Here is a 14,248-nt window from a genome sequence, read left to right as displayed (position 1 = left end):
GTTTCACGCTTAAGAACTCCTGTAGCTTCTGGTCCACATAGGCATCTGGGACATATTTTTGTCTGAATTCCATCAAAAAGTCATCCCAGGTTAGTACTGGGGGTTCTACCAAACTATGAGGAATGGTTTTCCACCAATCATATGCATCTCCCTGTAGTAGTGACACTGAATACTCAAATCTGAGCTCCTCTGTATAATGTAGTTTCTTGAACACCTTATCCATTCTCTCTAACCATTGTTCTGCCTCTAGAGGATCTACTGTCCCCTTGAACTCAGTAGCCCCATATTTACTCAGCTTGTCATACTGTCTAGCTGAAGATTGTGGTTGTACCACCTGTAGTGGGACTTGAGTAGGCATGTTACCAGCCATCTGTTGGAACATTGCAGCCATCTGCTGAGCGAACTGAGTAGAGAACTGCAGTACTGAGGGGGCTGGTGCTGCTGTTCCACTCATATTATGTAGGGCTGGGGCATCCCCTTGTACCTCAGCCTCTATTGATTGATTGACTGAACGATCCCCTTCTTCTATAGTCAAATTGAGGATCTTAGACCTCCTGAACAAATAATACAAGGAGATTTCCTCCCGTTAGTGCATATTTATAATGTAATGTACTGTATGTATCAAACAATGACATTGAGCAGTTTTACTATGTAGAAAGAATATTCAAATTACAGGTGAAAACAGAATTTTAAAACTAGCTCTATTACCACTAAAACATGTCACACCCTACCCCTTCGTAAGGCATAAAATGATCCCGTAGTATACCTAATGAATTACCAAACTCTGTCAACTGATAACCCATTAAATGAAGGAACGGAAGCGTGAAAAACACAAGTTTATACCATTTAATTCAAAAATTTTCACCTAGGGTCACATGCATCATGCAAGATTTACTTTTATCTATTTTATTTCAATGATAAACAACATATTAAAACTCTTTTAATATGTTTTTGGATCTGTATTTGCCATTTAAGATTTTAAAATTAATCAGATTAATTTTAGAACCCTAGATTAAATCAAGAATGATTACACTAACCTCTTGATGCACTGCGCCTTTGAGATTCGTCTTCAGGACACCAGATGTTGTCCCTTTAGCTTGTCCACACCAAGAACACCTATGGCAGCCCTTGAACAGCTTCTAAAGCCTTTTCTATTAATTAGAAATTCAAGTTCTGCCTTTTAAGAGATTAAAGATGTAAACAGGACACTAGAAACAATTTCTAGTGTTCTTAATTCAAGAGATTGATGGCTAATCTCTTTGAATTGATAAGAGATGAAGAAGAAGAGATAAAAACCCTCAAAGTGGCGTGACAAAGGAGTGTGGCTGCTGGTTGTATTTTATTTTTCTCATAACAACACTTATATAGCTAGGTTAACACATTAAACCCTTGCCACATGTCACCCTTTGATTAGCTCTAGGTTTAAGTGACCCAATCACATTGTGCCAAGTGTCAAACCTATATTTAATCTTGATTTTAATCATCATACATGATTAAAAAACATTTGGCAAGCTTATTTGTTATGCCATGTGTCACCATCTCATAGTGCCACGTGTCACACTGTGAAATGACCAAAATGCCCCTGTGTCTTAATTTTGAGTTCTTAACCCAAAATAATTATTTTCTTCTTCTAATTAATTTATATCAATTATAAATTAATTAATTAATCTCTATTAATTAATTTCTCATTAATTAAATTCATATTTAAACACTTTAAATATAAATTTAACTTATATTATACATCCAATAATCTAGATTTGGTTTCAAGTCATGCTAGGGACTTTGCAATCTAATTGCAAACCAAACCTATTTAATTAATCAATTAAACTCTTTAATTAATTAATTAAATCATATTTAAATAGGTGATAACTTGTGTATGTGTGTGACTTACTAGGCTCATCACTAATTGGCAATGAGACATGATATCAACTCTTAATATCATCAGAACTCTTTCTTACCATAAATGATTTCTCTAAATCATTTTATAAACCTCATAGACCATGGTTAACACCTAGCATAGCATGCCATAGCCACCCAATTAGTAATAAGGTTTACCTTAAATGAACCTATAATCATATGTTGCCATGCACTAGAATCTCTCTGTTACAAAATCCCAACTCAAGCTGGAGTCATGGTTTATGTCAAACTCCATTTGCTATGAATATTATGTTCTCTTTTAATTCCAGTTCTTGATTAAAAAGATTTTCTCATCAGAAACTCTTTTCTGAATAAATCTATCTGTCCTAGCCAGGAACTTGAAACATCAAGAACAATTAAATGAACATAGGATTTTATCTCTATTTACTTAGAAGAATAGATTCCATCTTGATCAACACCTACCTCCATATATAACTAGTAGGAGCCAACACATGCCCATATACCCATACACAGTACAAGTATGAAAGCAGTATCAAACTCAAACTACCTATATACAAGATAACTGTGCTATCTCAGGTCTAAAGATTATATGCACTGATATGATTTATGACAAAACATTGACAAGAATAAACTCCATGTGCTTGTCATAAGTGTCACTGGTTCGGCCTACTTATCATTTTAAGTGCCTATCATATTTGTTATATGGCATGAGACTCACCATTCCATCTTATTTATATGTCATATAAATAACTTGGGAACAAACATGAATACAATCTTTTTGGATAAGTCATGTCCTCATTATGAAGTATCCTCGATTGTGAACCTATTTATGATACTTAGTGCTAGAAATATTGTCACTCATATTCTTAACAACTTAAGAATAATATTTCTAACAAAATATCAATGGACCTTTTCTATTACACATAAATGTATTATGTAAACGGAAAAGTGGAAATGCCTTTTATTAATAAAATATGTACAAGATACATACTAAATGATATGCTCTAGGGCATACTACTAACAATCTCCCACTAGCACTAGAGCCATTCATTACAATATCTTAGACCTATCTTCTCAAGATGTCGGTCTAACTGAGTCTGTGACATAGGCTTAGTGAATGGATCAGCTGGATTTTCAGCTGATGCTATTTTCTGCATGGCTACATCGCCTCGCCCAACTATTTCTCTGATAATGTGGTAGCACCTTTCTATGTGTTTGGATTTCTGGTGAGACCTTGGTTCCTTAGCTCAGTATGATTGCTCCATTATTGTCACGATTGTAGTGGAACTGACTCAATGGAAGGAACTCATGTAAGTTACATCACGAACTTATTTATCCAAGCGACTTCCTTTGCGACATCGATGCGACAATATACTCGGCTCACGTAGTGGAATCTGCGATGCGTGCCTGTTTGGAACTCTTCCAATGTTGCACCTCCATTACAAATGAACACATATCCAGAGGTAGACTTTCTATCATCGATATCTGATTGGAAATCAGAATCAGTATAACCATCCAATTACAAGTCTCCACCTCCATAAATCAAGAATAAATCCTTAGTTCTTCTCAAATACTTAAGGATATTCTTGACAGCTATCTAGTGTTCCAAACCTGGATTGGATTGATACCTGCTAGTCAAACTAACAGCATATGCGATATCCGGCCTAGTACACAACATTGCATACAATAAACTTCCAATAGCCGAAGCATATGGAATCCTGGCCATCTTATCTCTTTCTTTAGGTGTCTTTGGAGACATCTCTTTAGAAAGATGGATACCATGTCTCACTGGTAACAATCCTCTCTTGGAATCAAACATGTTAAACCTCTTTAACACCTTTTCCAAGTATAGACTTTGGGATAAACCAATTATTCTTTTCGCTCTATCTCTATAGATGCGAATCCCAAGAATATAGGTTGCCTCCCCTAAGTCTTTCATGGAGAATGTATTTGACAACCATACCTTTATAGTCGTCAACATACCTGTGTCATTACTCATCAATAGTATGTCATCCACATATAAGACAAGGAAAGTGATAGCACTGTCACTAACCTTCTTATATACACATGGCTCATCCTCATTTTTTATAAAACCAAAGGATTTAATGGCTTTATCAAAACAGATGTTCCAACTCCTCGAAGCTTGTTTCAACCCATAAATGGATCGCTTTAGCTTGCATACCTTGGAACCATCTTGGGATTCAAATCCCCTAGGTTGTTCCATGAAAATGTTTTCTTCAATGTATCCATTGAGAAAAGTCGCTTTGACATCCATCGCCAAATCTCATAATCATAGTACGCAGCTATTGCTAATAAAATCCTAATTGATTTAAGCATGGCAACAAAGTAGAAAGTCTCCTCATAGTCGATTCCTTGCCTTTGGCGAAACCCTTTCGCTACTAGCCTTGCCTTATAGGTCTCTACCTTTCCATCGAACCAATTTTCTTCTTGAAAACCCATTTGTTCCCTATAGGTATAATACCTTGGTGGGTCAACAAGATCCCAAACTTGATTCTTATACATGGAATCAATCTCGGATTTCATAGCATCAATCCATTTTGAAGAGTCTATATCTGATATAGCTTCTTCATAGATAAGTGGATCATCTCCATGATCTACTTCTTCATGAGTACACAACTCTTGTTCTTCTTCATGAAGAAAACCATATCTCACTGGTGGGTGAGATACCCTGGTTGTTCTACGAGGAACAGCTGTAGATGTTTCATCAACGGGTATTGGTTGACTAGATGGATCTATATCCATCGATGCATTGGTTGGTCGAGAATTCTCCAATTCTAACTCTATTTGCCTTCCTTTGCCTCCTTCTTGAACAAACTGTTGTTCAAGAAATGTGGCATCTCTACTTATCACAACCTTTTGTGAAGTAGGCAAATAAAAATAATATCCAAAACTATCTTTTGGATATCCAACAAATCGACCTTTTTCTGATCTGGTCTCCAATTTATCAGTGTTCAGCTTTTTGATATAAGCTGGACAACCCCAAATCTTAACATGCTTAAGACTTGGTTTTCTTCCAGCCATGTCTCATAAGGTGTGGAAGAAACTGATTTTGATGGAATCCTATTCAGAATATACAAAGCTGATTCTAATGCAAATCCCCAAAAGGAGATTGGCATATCAATATAGCTCATCATACTACGTACCATATCCAATAAGTACGATTTCTCCTTCGGATACACCATTCATGTGGCGTTCTGGAAGAGTCGGTGAGAAACAATGCCATGCTCTCTCAAGTATTCATCAAATTCGATACTCAAATATTCACCTCCACGATCGATCGAAGAGCTTTAATATTCTTTCCTGTTTGATTTTCTACTTATGATTTAAATTCTTTGAACTTTTCAAAAGATTCATGTTTGTATTTCATCAAATACAAATACCCAAACCTTGATTTATCATCAGTAAAGGTAATAAAATAATGAAAACCCCCTCTAGCCATTTCTTTAAATGGACCACATACATCACTATGTATTAGCTCCAAAATTTTTTCATCTCTTAGCCCCTGTCCAACAAAGGGTGATCTAGTCATTTTACCCTGAAGGCAAGATTCACAAGTTGGAGTAGGCTCAGAGTCCAATAAGGATAGAATCCCCATTTTCTCCAATTTTGTAATCCTATCTTCTGCAACATGACATAACCTTAAGTGCCAAATATATTTTGAACTTGAGTTGTTTTTCACCACGGCATTGCTTTCATTTAGATTGCTATACTCTGGCCAGTGGAAACACTTTCTTACTGGTAATGGAAACACTTTCTTATTAGCAATGGAAACACTTTCCTGTTGGCAGTGGAAACACTTTCCTTTGCCTTCATCAGCTTTAGTCTTCCTTTTCTGTTTAGCTATTTTCTTGGAAGGACCAGGAATCTAAGGTTTCTTTTTCTTATTGCCCTTCTTCTTGTTGGACTTTCCAGTAGAAGAAGATGCAACCAAAGCTACCTCTTTTCCTTTATTGCCTGGCATATTCTTTTGGGCAATAACCAGCATGTTGAGTAAACCAGCTAAGGTGCATTCCTGTTTAGTCATATTGAAATTTGTCACAAAATTCCCAAAAGACTCAGGAAGGGACTGAAGGATCAAATCCATCTGTAGCTGGAAATCCATGTTGAAGTCAAGATATTCCAACTGCTCAATCAGCCGAATCATCTTGTGGACATGATCCCCAACATTCTGTCCCTCAGACATCCTCATGCGGAACAGCTGCCTAGATATCTCATACCTAGCATTCCTGCTGTGCTCACCATACAACTCTTGTAGGTGAAGGAGGATCTCACTTGCACTCTGCATGTTCTCATGTTGCTTCTGTAACTCATTACTCATGGAAGCAAGCATGTAACACTTAGCTCTCATATCATGCTCCTTCCACTTGTCCAAAGTTTCATGTTCCTCTTGTGTGGCCTCTGGAGGTAAGGGACCAGGAACATTTGAATCTAGAACATATCCTATATGTTCAAGGTTCAGGACAAGTTTCAAATTTCTTAGCCAATCAGAGAGATTAGGTCTTGTCAACCTATTGCGATCAAGTATGCTTGCAAGGATATTGGATGGTGGTGGTTGTTCTGTGCTCATTTTTATCAGAAAATTAACTGCAGAAAATAACAAGATTAATTAGTAAATGTATCATGTAATTAACCAAAATGATTATGGTCTTTTAATCAAATTGGTCCTCCCACTAACTTAGCGAATCCTACACTTCCAAAGTAGAAAACGGAAATCCTAGTTGGATGGATTTCTAGTGGGTGATTGAATTCTTATAATTCTATTGATCATCCTCAGGTACATCCATTATTGGAATTACAATAAACAATAAGTGAGCAACTCCTTGCCCATCACATCTCATGTGAGGTTCAATCCTTTACCTAGCCCCTAATGCTCAAAATCTCAGGTACATCCATTATTGACTTATCTTGCATTAGTTAAGTTGATCCCATTGAGCCAGTAATTATGCAAATAATTTTAATGTCCTCAGGTACATCCAATATTGGCTACTAAACCATTTACATATTTACAACATCTCATGCTTAATAATTATTCTTAAGAAAATCTCTTAAATAAATTGCATCTTATGCAACTATTTAAAATTTCTTAAAATAATTGCCCCAATGGAGGACCTATGTTATAATTACTTTAATTATAGCATTTCCAACTTAATCATTTGTTTGGAAGATTTTATGGTCATTCTATTTACTATTAAGGTCTCACTTTGCACGTTATCCATTTAGCATGCATATATCATATAATTGCATACATTCCCATACATCTCATGCATTCATGGATAAGTAGTAAATATGGTATGATCATGGACTTTCTAAGGGATTCAATTCTGAGCCACCAAGAATTGAATCAGGGCATTCCTAGGTGCATTTCATTCATTCATTTTACAAGAGTTGCTGAAGGAGTACATAATCAACACTTGATCTTGAATTCCTCCCACTGGTCCCACCAATGCTCTTGACCTCCTTGAACTTCTTGCAATCCAATATTACATAGTAATCCTTGGCATACCAAGGTGAATTTACAAGAACTTAAATAAATGAAATTACAACCCAAAAATTATTACAAACTTAATAATACATGCCCAAAATAAATTAAAATAAATTAATTAATTTACAATCCCAAAGAAACATAAAAGAAATAAATCCAATCACATTGGTCTTTTATAGTCCATGATCATCCATCATGCATATCACTATTTAACAATTAAATAAAACATACATACTTAAATTAAATTGAATATCTCATATTCAACTTAAAAATCCAGATTTGAATATGATTCAAATAAATTTAAAAATTCAAATTTGAATCTCATTAAAACAAATTTAAAAATTCAGATTTGAATCACATTTAAACAACTTTAAAAATTCAGATTTGAATCACATTCAAACATTTTTTAAAAAATCAGATTTGAATCACATTCAAACATTTTTTAAAAAATCAGATCTGAATTTTATTCAATCAATTTTAAAAAATCAGATTTAAATATGATTCAAACAACTTTTAAAAATTCAGATTTGAATCACATTCAAACAACTTTTAAAATTCAGATTTGAATCACATTCAAACAATTTTTAAAATTCTGATTTGAATCATAATTTAATTGTGTGATAAAAACTACTAATTAAACACTTTAATTAGTCAAAGAATAGGCCTTAGATCATACAACAATTGCAGAATTAAAAGCCAAACCTTAAACCACCCATGGAAGCCAAACCATGCGCACCATTGATGGTGTTTTTTCAAGTATGCCGCCAACTTGCTTTGCAACCAGCAATGAACTTTTGATCTCATGATCAAACACACAATTAAATCATATAATCAACAATCTAAATGGCAAATATAGTGGCTCTGATACCAATTGAAGGAACGGAAGCGTGAAAAACACAAGTTTATACCATTGAATTCAAAAATTTTCACCTAGGGTCACATGCATCATGCAAGATTTATTTTTATCTATTTGATTTCAATGATAAACAACATATTAAAACTCTTTTAATATGTTTTTGGATCTGTATTTGCCATTTAAGATTTTAAAATTAATCAGATTAATTTTAGAACCCTAGATTAAATCAAGAACGATTACACTAACCTCTTGATGCCTTTGCGTGTCTGCGCTTTGAGATTCGTCTTGAGGACACGGATGTTGTCCCTCTAGCTTGTCCACACCAAGAACACCTATGGCAGCCCTTGAACAGCTTCTAAAGCCTTTTCTATTAATTAGAAATTCAAGTTCTGCCTTTTAAGAGATTAAAGATGTAAACAGGACACTAGAAACAATTTCTAGTGTTCTTAATTCAAGAGATTGATGGCTAATCTCTTTGAATCGATAAGAGATGAAGAAGAAGAGATAAAACCCTCAAAGTGGCGTGACAAATGAGTGTGGCTGCTGGTTGTGTTTTATTTTTCTCATAACAACACTTATATAGCTAGGTTAACACATTAAACCCTTGCCACATGTCACCCTTTGATTAGCTCTAGGTTTAAGTGACCCAATCACATTGTGCCAAGTGTCAAACCTATATTTAATCTTGATTTTAATCATCTTACATGATTAAAAAACATTTGGCAAGCTTATGTGTTATGCCATGTGTCACCATCTCATAGTGCCACGTGTCACACTGTGAAATGACCAAAATGCCCCTGTGTCTTAATTTTGAGTTCTTAACCCAAAATAATTATTTTCTTCTTCTAATTAATTTATATCAAATATAAATTAATTAATTAATCTCTATTAATTAATTTCTCATTAATTAAATTCATATTTAAACACTTTAAATATAAATTTAACTTATATTATACATCCAATAATCTAGATTTGGTTTCAAGTCATGCTAGGGACTTTGCAATCTAATTGCAAACCAAACCTATTTAATTAATCAATTAAACTCTTTAATTAATTAATTAAATCATATTTAAATAGGTGATAACTTGTGTATGTGTGTGACTTACTAGGCTCATCACTAATTGGCAATGAGACATGATATCAACTCTTAATATCATCAGACCTCTTTCTTACCATAAATGATTTCTCTAAATCATTTTATGAACCTCATAGACCATGGTTAACACCTAGCATAGCATGCCATGGCCACCCAATTAGTAATAAGGTTTACCTTAAATGAACCTATAATCATATGTTGCCATGCACTAGAATCTCTCTGTTACAAAATCCCAACTCAAGCTAGAGTCATGGTTTATGTCAAACTCCATTTGCTATGAATAGTATGTTCTCTTTTAATTCCAGATCTTGATTAAAAAGATTTTCTCATCAGAAACTCTTTTCTAAATAAATCTATCTGTCCTGGCCAGGAACTTGAAACATCAAGAACAATTAAATGAACATAGGATTTTATCTCTATTTACTTAGAGGAACAGATTCCATCTTGATCAACACCTACCTCCATATATAACTAGTAGGAGCCAACACATGCCCATATACCCATACACAGTACAAGTATGAAAGCAGTATCAAACTCAAACTACCTATATACAAGATAACTGTGCTATCTCAGGTCTAAAGATTATATGCACTGATATGATTTATGACAAAACATTGACAAGAATAAACTCCATGTGCTTGTCATAAGTGTCACTGGTTCGGCCTACTTATCATTTTAAGTGCCTATCATGTTTGTTATATGGCATGAGACTCACCATTCCATCTTATTTATATATCATATAAATAACTTGGGAACAAACATGAATACAATCTTTCTGGATAAGTCATGTCCTCATTATGAAGTATCCTCGATTGTGAACCTATTTATGATACTTAGTGCTAGAAATTTTGTCACTCATATTCTTAACAACTTAAGAATAATATTTCTAACAAAATATCAATGGACCTTTTCTATTACACATAAATATATTATGTAAACAGAAAAGTGGAAATGCCTTTTATTAATAAAATATGTACAAGATACATACTAAATGATATGCTCTAGGGCATACTACTAACATTAAATACACTACAAGGGATTTTAAACCTTTTCTTACTTCTTTTTATAGTGGTGAGCACTATTGACAGGTGTTAAAAAAATTTTTAACTGAAGTGAAACCAAATAACACATTTGAAGTACTAATAATTTCTGTAAAAATTTTGGCAGAGTACCATCTGTATTTTGAATAAAACAGTTCTTCAAGAACCTATAAAAAGCACTTTTAATATGTTTCTACAATCCCAAACTCCAGTAAATTTGTTCAACACAATAAATTTCTCAACATTATCGACTCAGTTCAACTATCAATTTTCCAGTGTTTTCAAAAAAAGAGATAAAAGAAATGTCACAATATTTTTACAAGCTAAAATAATTTACAATTTTAGTTTACAACTGCTCAAGACCAAGTACAATATATACATACAGTGCACATACATTACAACAAAAACTACAAAATACGGTATATTTGATATACTCGGCAAAATCTCAAAATGTGGTACAAGCAGCCTACTCTGCTGCTTTGTCCGTCTGTCTACCTACGACAGTAATGAAAAAGCTATCGCTGAGCCAATGTTTCAGTAGTGCACAACATTAAGAAAATACAATTTAAAACCATAAACCATAAATCATATGAACTGTGGCTACTTAAAATCGTTGTTAAATTCAAAAGATAGAGAATGTCATAAAGAATTTAAACTCCATTTCACAATATCACAATAAATATCAATGAATCACACACAGCTTAATCATGGTTCCATAGTCCAATTCGTCCCAAAAGCCGATGGCTAATGAGGAATAACATAGCTAGCTAGCAATAATATGAGTACTCATCCTATTCGTCCTCAACAGACACACACCTCGACACTTCAGCCAGAGATGTAACACCCCTAAGTTCGGTAGTGCGTTCTACTGCTCCAGTGACCAGTGCTGTCCGGACAGCTAGGATGCCTAGAACCACACTTCAATATGAGTGAGGAGACATAAAATAATGAAATGCAAGAAAAGAAAATACAAGAAAAATAAAGGAAAAATTATAGCAAAGAAATGTAACCAAGTTAAGCGAGCCAAGAACCCTAGCGATGGGTGACCGCACCGGGAAGCCACGGCGTGGACCGTTGACTAGCCCTAGACTGCGGCGAACCCTGGAAAACATTTTTAGGACTTAAATAGACCCTTGTTGAAGAATAAATATCATTAGAAAGATCAAAGAAAAATTAAATAATTAGTACAAAGAAAAGTGAGAAATCGAAAAACGGACAAAATCCGGTGTTACCGAAAAATCGGGAATGCAACCCGAACAGGGGCATTATGGTCATTTGACATCCCGAATTGTCTTTTGACCTAAATGTCCATTAAAAATTAATAATATTATACTTAGAAAATAAAATGAAAAATTAGTTTAGTGGTACCTAAAGTAAATAGCAAAAATGAAGGGTTTAATGTGGAATAAGTGGAAATTCAACATATTATATGATTTAAAGTAAGTAAGTGGACCACTAAGAATCATAAAATGAATTAAAAATAAGCATAAGTGGGCAGATTGCTCCACTAAAAGATCATCTTCAACATTGAGACCTCCATTGCCGTGAAGGAAAAACTCCCCAAAACCTCCATGGCCGTTTCTCTTCAAGCTCCATGCACTCCTCCATTTCAACTCCAATCACCTAGGGTTCTTCATTAAAGTTTGTCTACTCATCACAAGGAAGAATTTGATACCAAATTTGAGAAGTTTAAGCAAGGTTTAACAAGCTCCAACCATAAGGTAAGTTAACATTTTTGAAGATGGCTTTGTTAAATTTTGTGTGCATGTTATGGGTGTTGGATTTGTGAAGAAAATTTTTTAGTTTGAAGAGTTAACGTTGTGTTCATTTTGGACAGCCATGAAGTCATGTATTTGATGAAATAATTGTGCATATGTTTGATGAGAAATGATGTTGATCATGATGATTTAATAACCTAGTGAATTACTTCATATTTATATGGTGATTTTTGGCACTTGGATGGGAATTGATGAATTGTAGGACAATTTGGTGTTGAAGAAGATTTTCGGCAGCTTGGGGACACTTGAATAAATGTATGTATTCATGGAAGTGTTGGCAGAATATTGACATAGAAGGATTGATGGATATGTATATTAACTTGTTGTGTAAAGAGTATGTAAAAACTAGTAATGTTATGTGTATGTGTAATTGTGTTTGGACTTTGGGAACTAGAGTTATATTTGGTGTATTGAAGATAATTGTAATCTGCCCAAAGTGAGGATAATGTAAAGTGGGATGTGGTTTTGGTAATGAACCAAAACAGAAATGGTAGGAAAGTAAACATATTGCAAGGTAAATGTGTGTAATTGATGTGTGTTAAGCAAAGTAACTAAAGGCAGTGTACATTTTAGCCAATAAGTTTAAATGTATAACCTCAATTGGTATGAGACCAATTGGAGGTGAAACTAGGCACAAAATGTGCCAACTTTCATTGAGAAAACATACCAAAATTCTGCTTGCAAGGTGACCTAAGAAAATGACCAATTCGGATTAGGTACAATTAGGACCTGAAAAATTACCAATTGGGCAGCAGTGAGTGTTTAGGCCATAACTCACTCAAAACAGGTCCAATTGACCTGAAATTTTAACCATGAATAGTTAAGACCCATACCTACAAGTCTTATGAAGACACCAAAGCCCATAAATGACCATAAGCAAGTCAAAAAGCTTGCACAAGTTCAGGTCCAAAAACTGGCCGAACCAAAGTTGACCAAATTGACCTAAAAATGACCTAATTTGATGCCATTTGACCAGCAATAGTATAATGACCATAACTTGGTCTACTTAACTCGGAATGACCTAAAATTTTGCACCGCGGTCCACAAGACATAGATCTACAAGTTTGTAGTTTTGACCGAAACCCGAAAATTGAGGGAACTAGGTCGTCCGGCTAGGTCAAACTAGTATCCCAGAATCCAGCAAGTTGCATTAAAATGCACTAAACAGGGAAATGAGTTTGGTAAAACGTACCAACCCTAAAATGCCATCGAATGTGACATATTAACAACGTTAAGACCTAATTGACCTAGAAAACATCGAGGGTCGATATACGGATTGATTAGACAAATAAAGGTATTCAGTGAATTGCTTATCGAACAGTTTAATTTAGTACTGAAACACTTCAAATTGTGTTTCTCAGTTACCAAAGACTCAGGAAAAGGGAAGGAAACACTAAGTCCAGACCAGGAGACAAGTATCAGAGGTTTGTGCACAACTAGTTTTTAACTGATTTTGTTTGAATATTTCATATGATTAAATGACATATTTTTCTTATGTATTATGTTTAACAAGCATCGAATTTAATTCAATGATTATTGAAATTGTTATAGTATGTATGAATTTAGCTTTGTGAAATGATATTTCCACAAGTATTAAGCATTGTTATGGATTAAATAAATTATGTTTTGGAAAATTGTGATAGAACATATTTTGAATTGTGATGGTAATTTTCATGGAAAAATGTAAATTTATGATTTGAATTGTGATGAGCATAAAAATTATTGGATATTGGAATTGAATTTGAATCGAATTATATTGTGATTTATGCTCACTAAAAGGATTGTGATATTGTTTTATATCTCACTATAGATGCTTGACTAGGTTATTACCCGTCTCTCTCATTTGTTGAGAAGACAATGGAGTTAGTTGTGTTTTGATTACCATGGTACGTGCACAGGCTTAGATTTTCCTCTGATTTGAGGTTAGATCTAAGTTTATTTTATCGTTATGGCCCTTGCGAAAGATTCATTATTGTGATGGTACTGTGCACGATGATTCGACCTCCCCGACCATAGGGAGTTAGAATCTGATTCGACCTCCCCGACCATAGGGAGTTAGAATCACATCGAATATGGCCCTTTCGGATTAGTCTTGCA

Source organism: Hevea brasiliensis, chromosome 4 (genome assembly GCF_030052815.1).
Source record: "Hevea brasiliensis isolate MT/VB/25A 57/8 chromosome 4, ASM3005281v1, whole genome shotgun sequence".
In the NCBI taxonomy this organism is placed as follows: Eukaryota; Viridiplantae; Streptophyta; class Magnoliopsida; order Malpighiales; family Euphorbiaceae; genus Hevea; species Hevea brasiliensis.
This window is presented reverse-complemented; position numbering follows the sequence as displayed.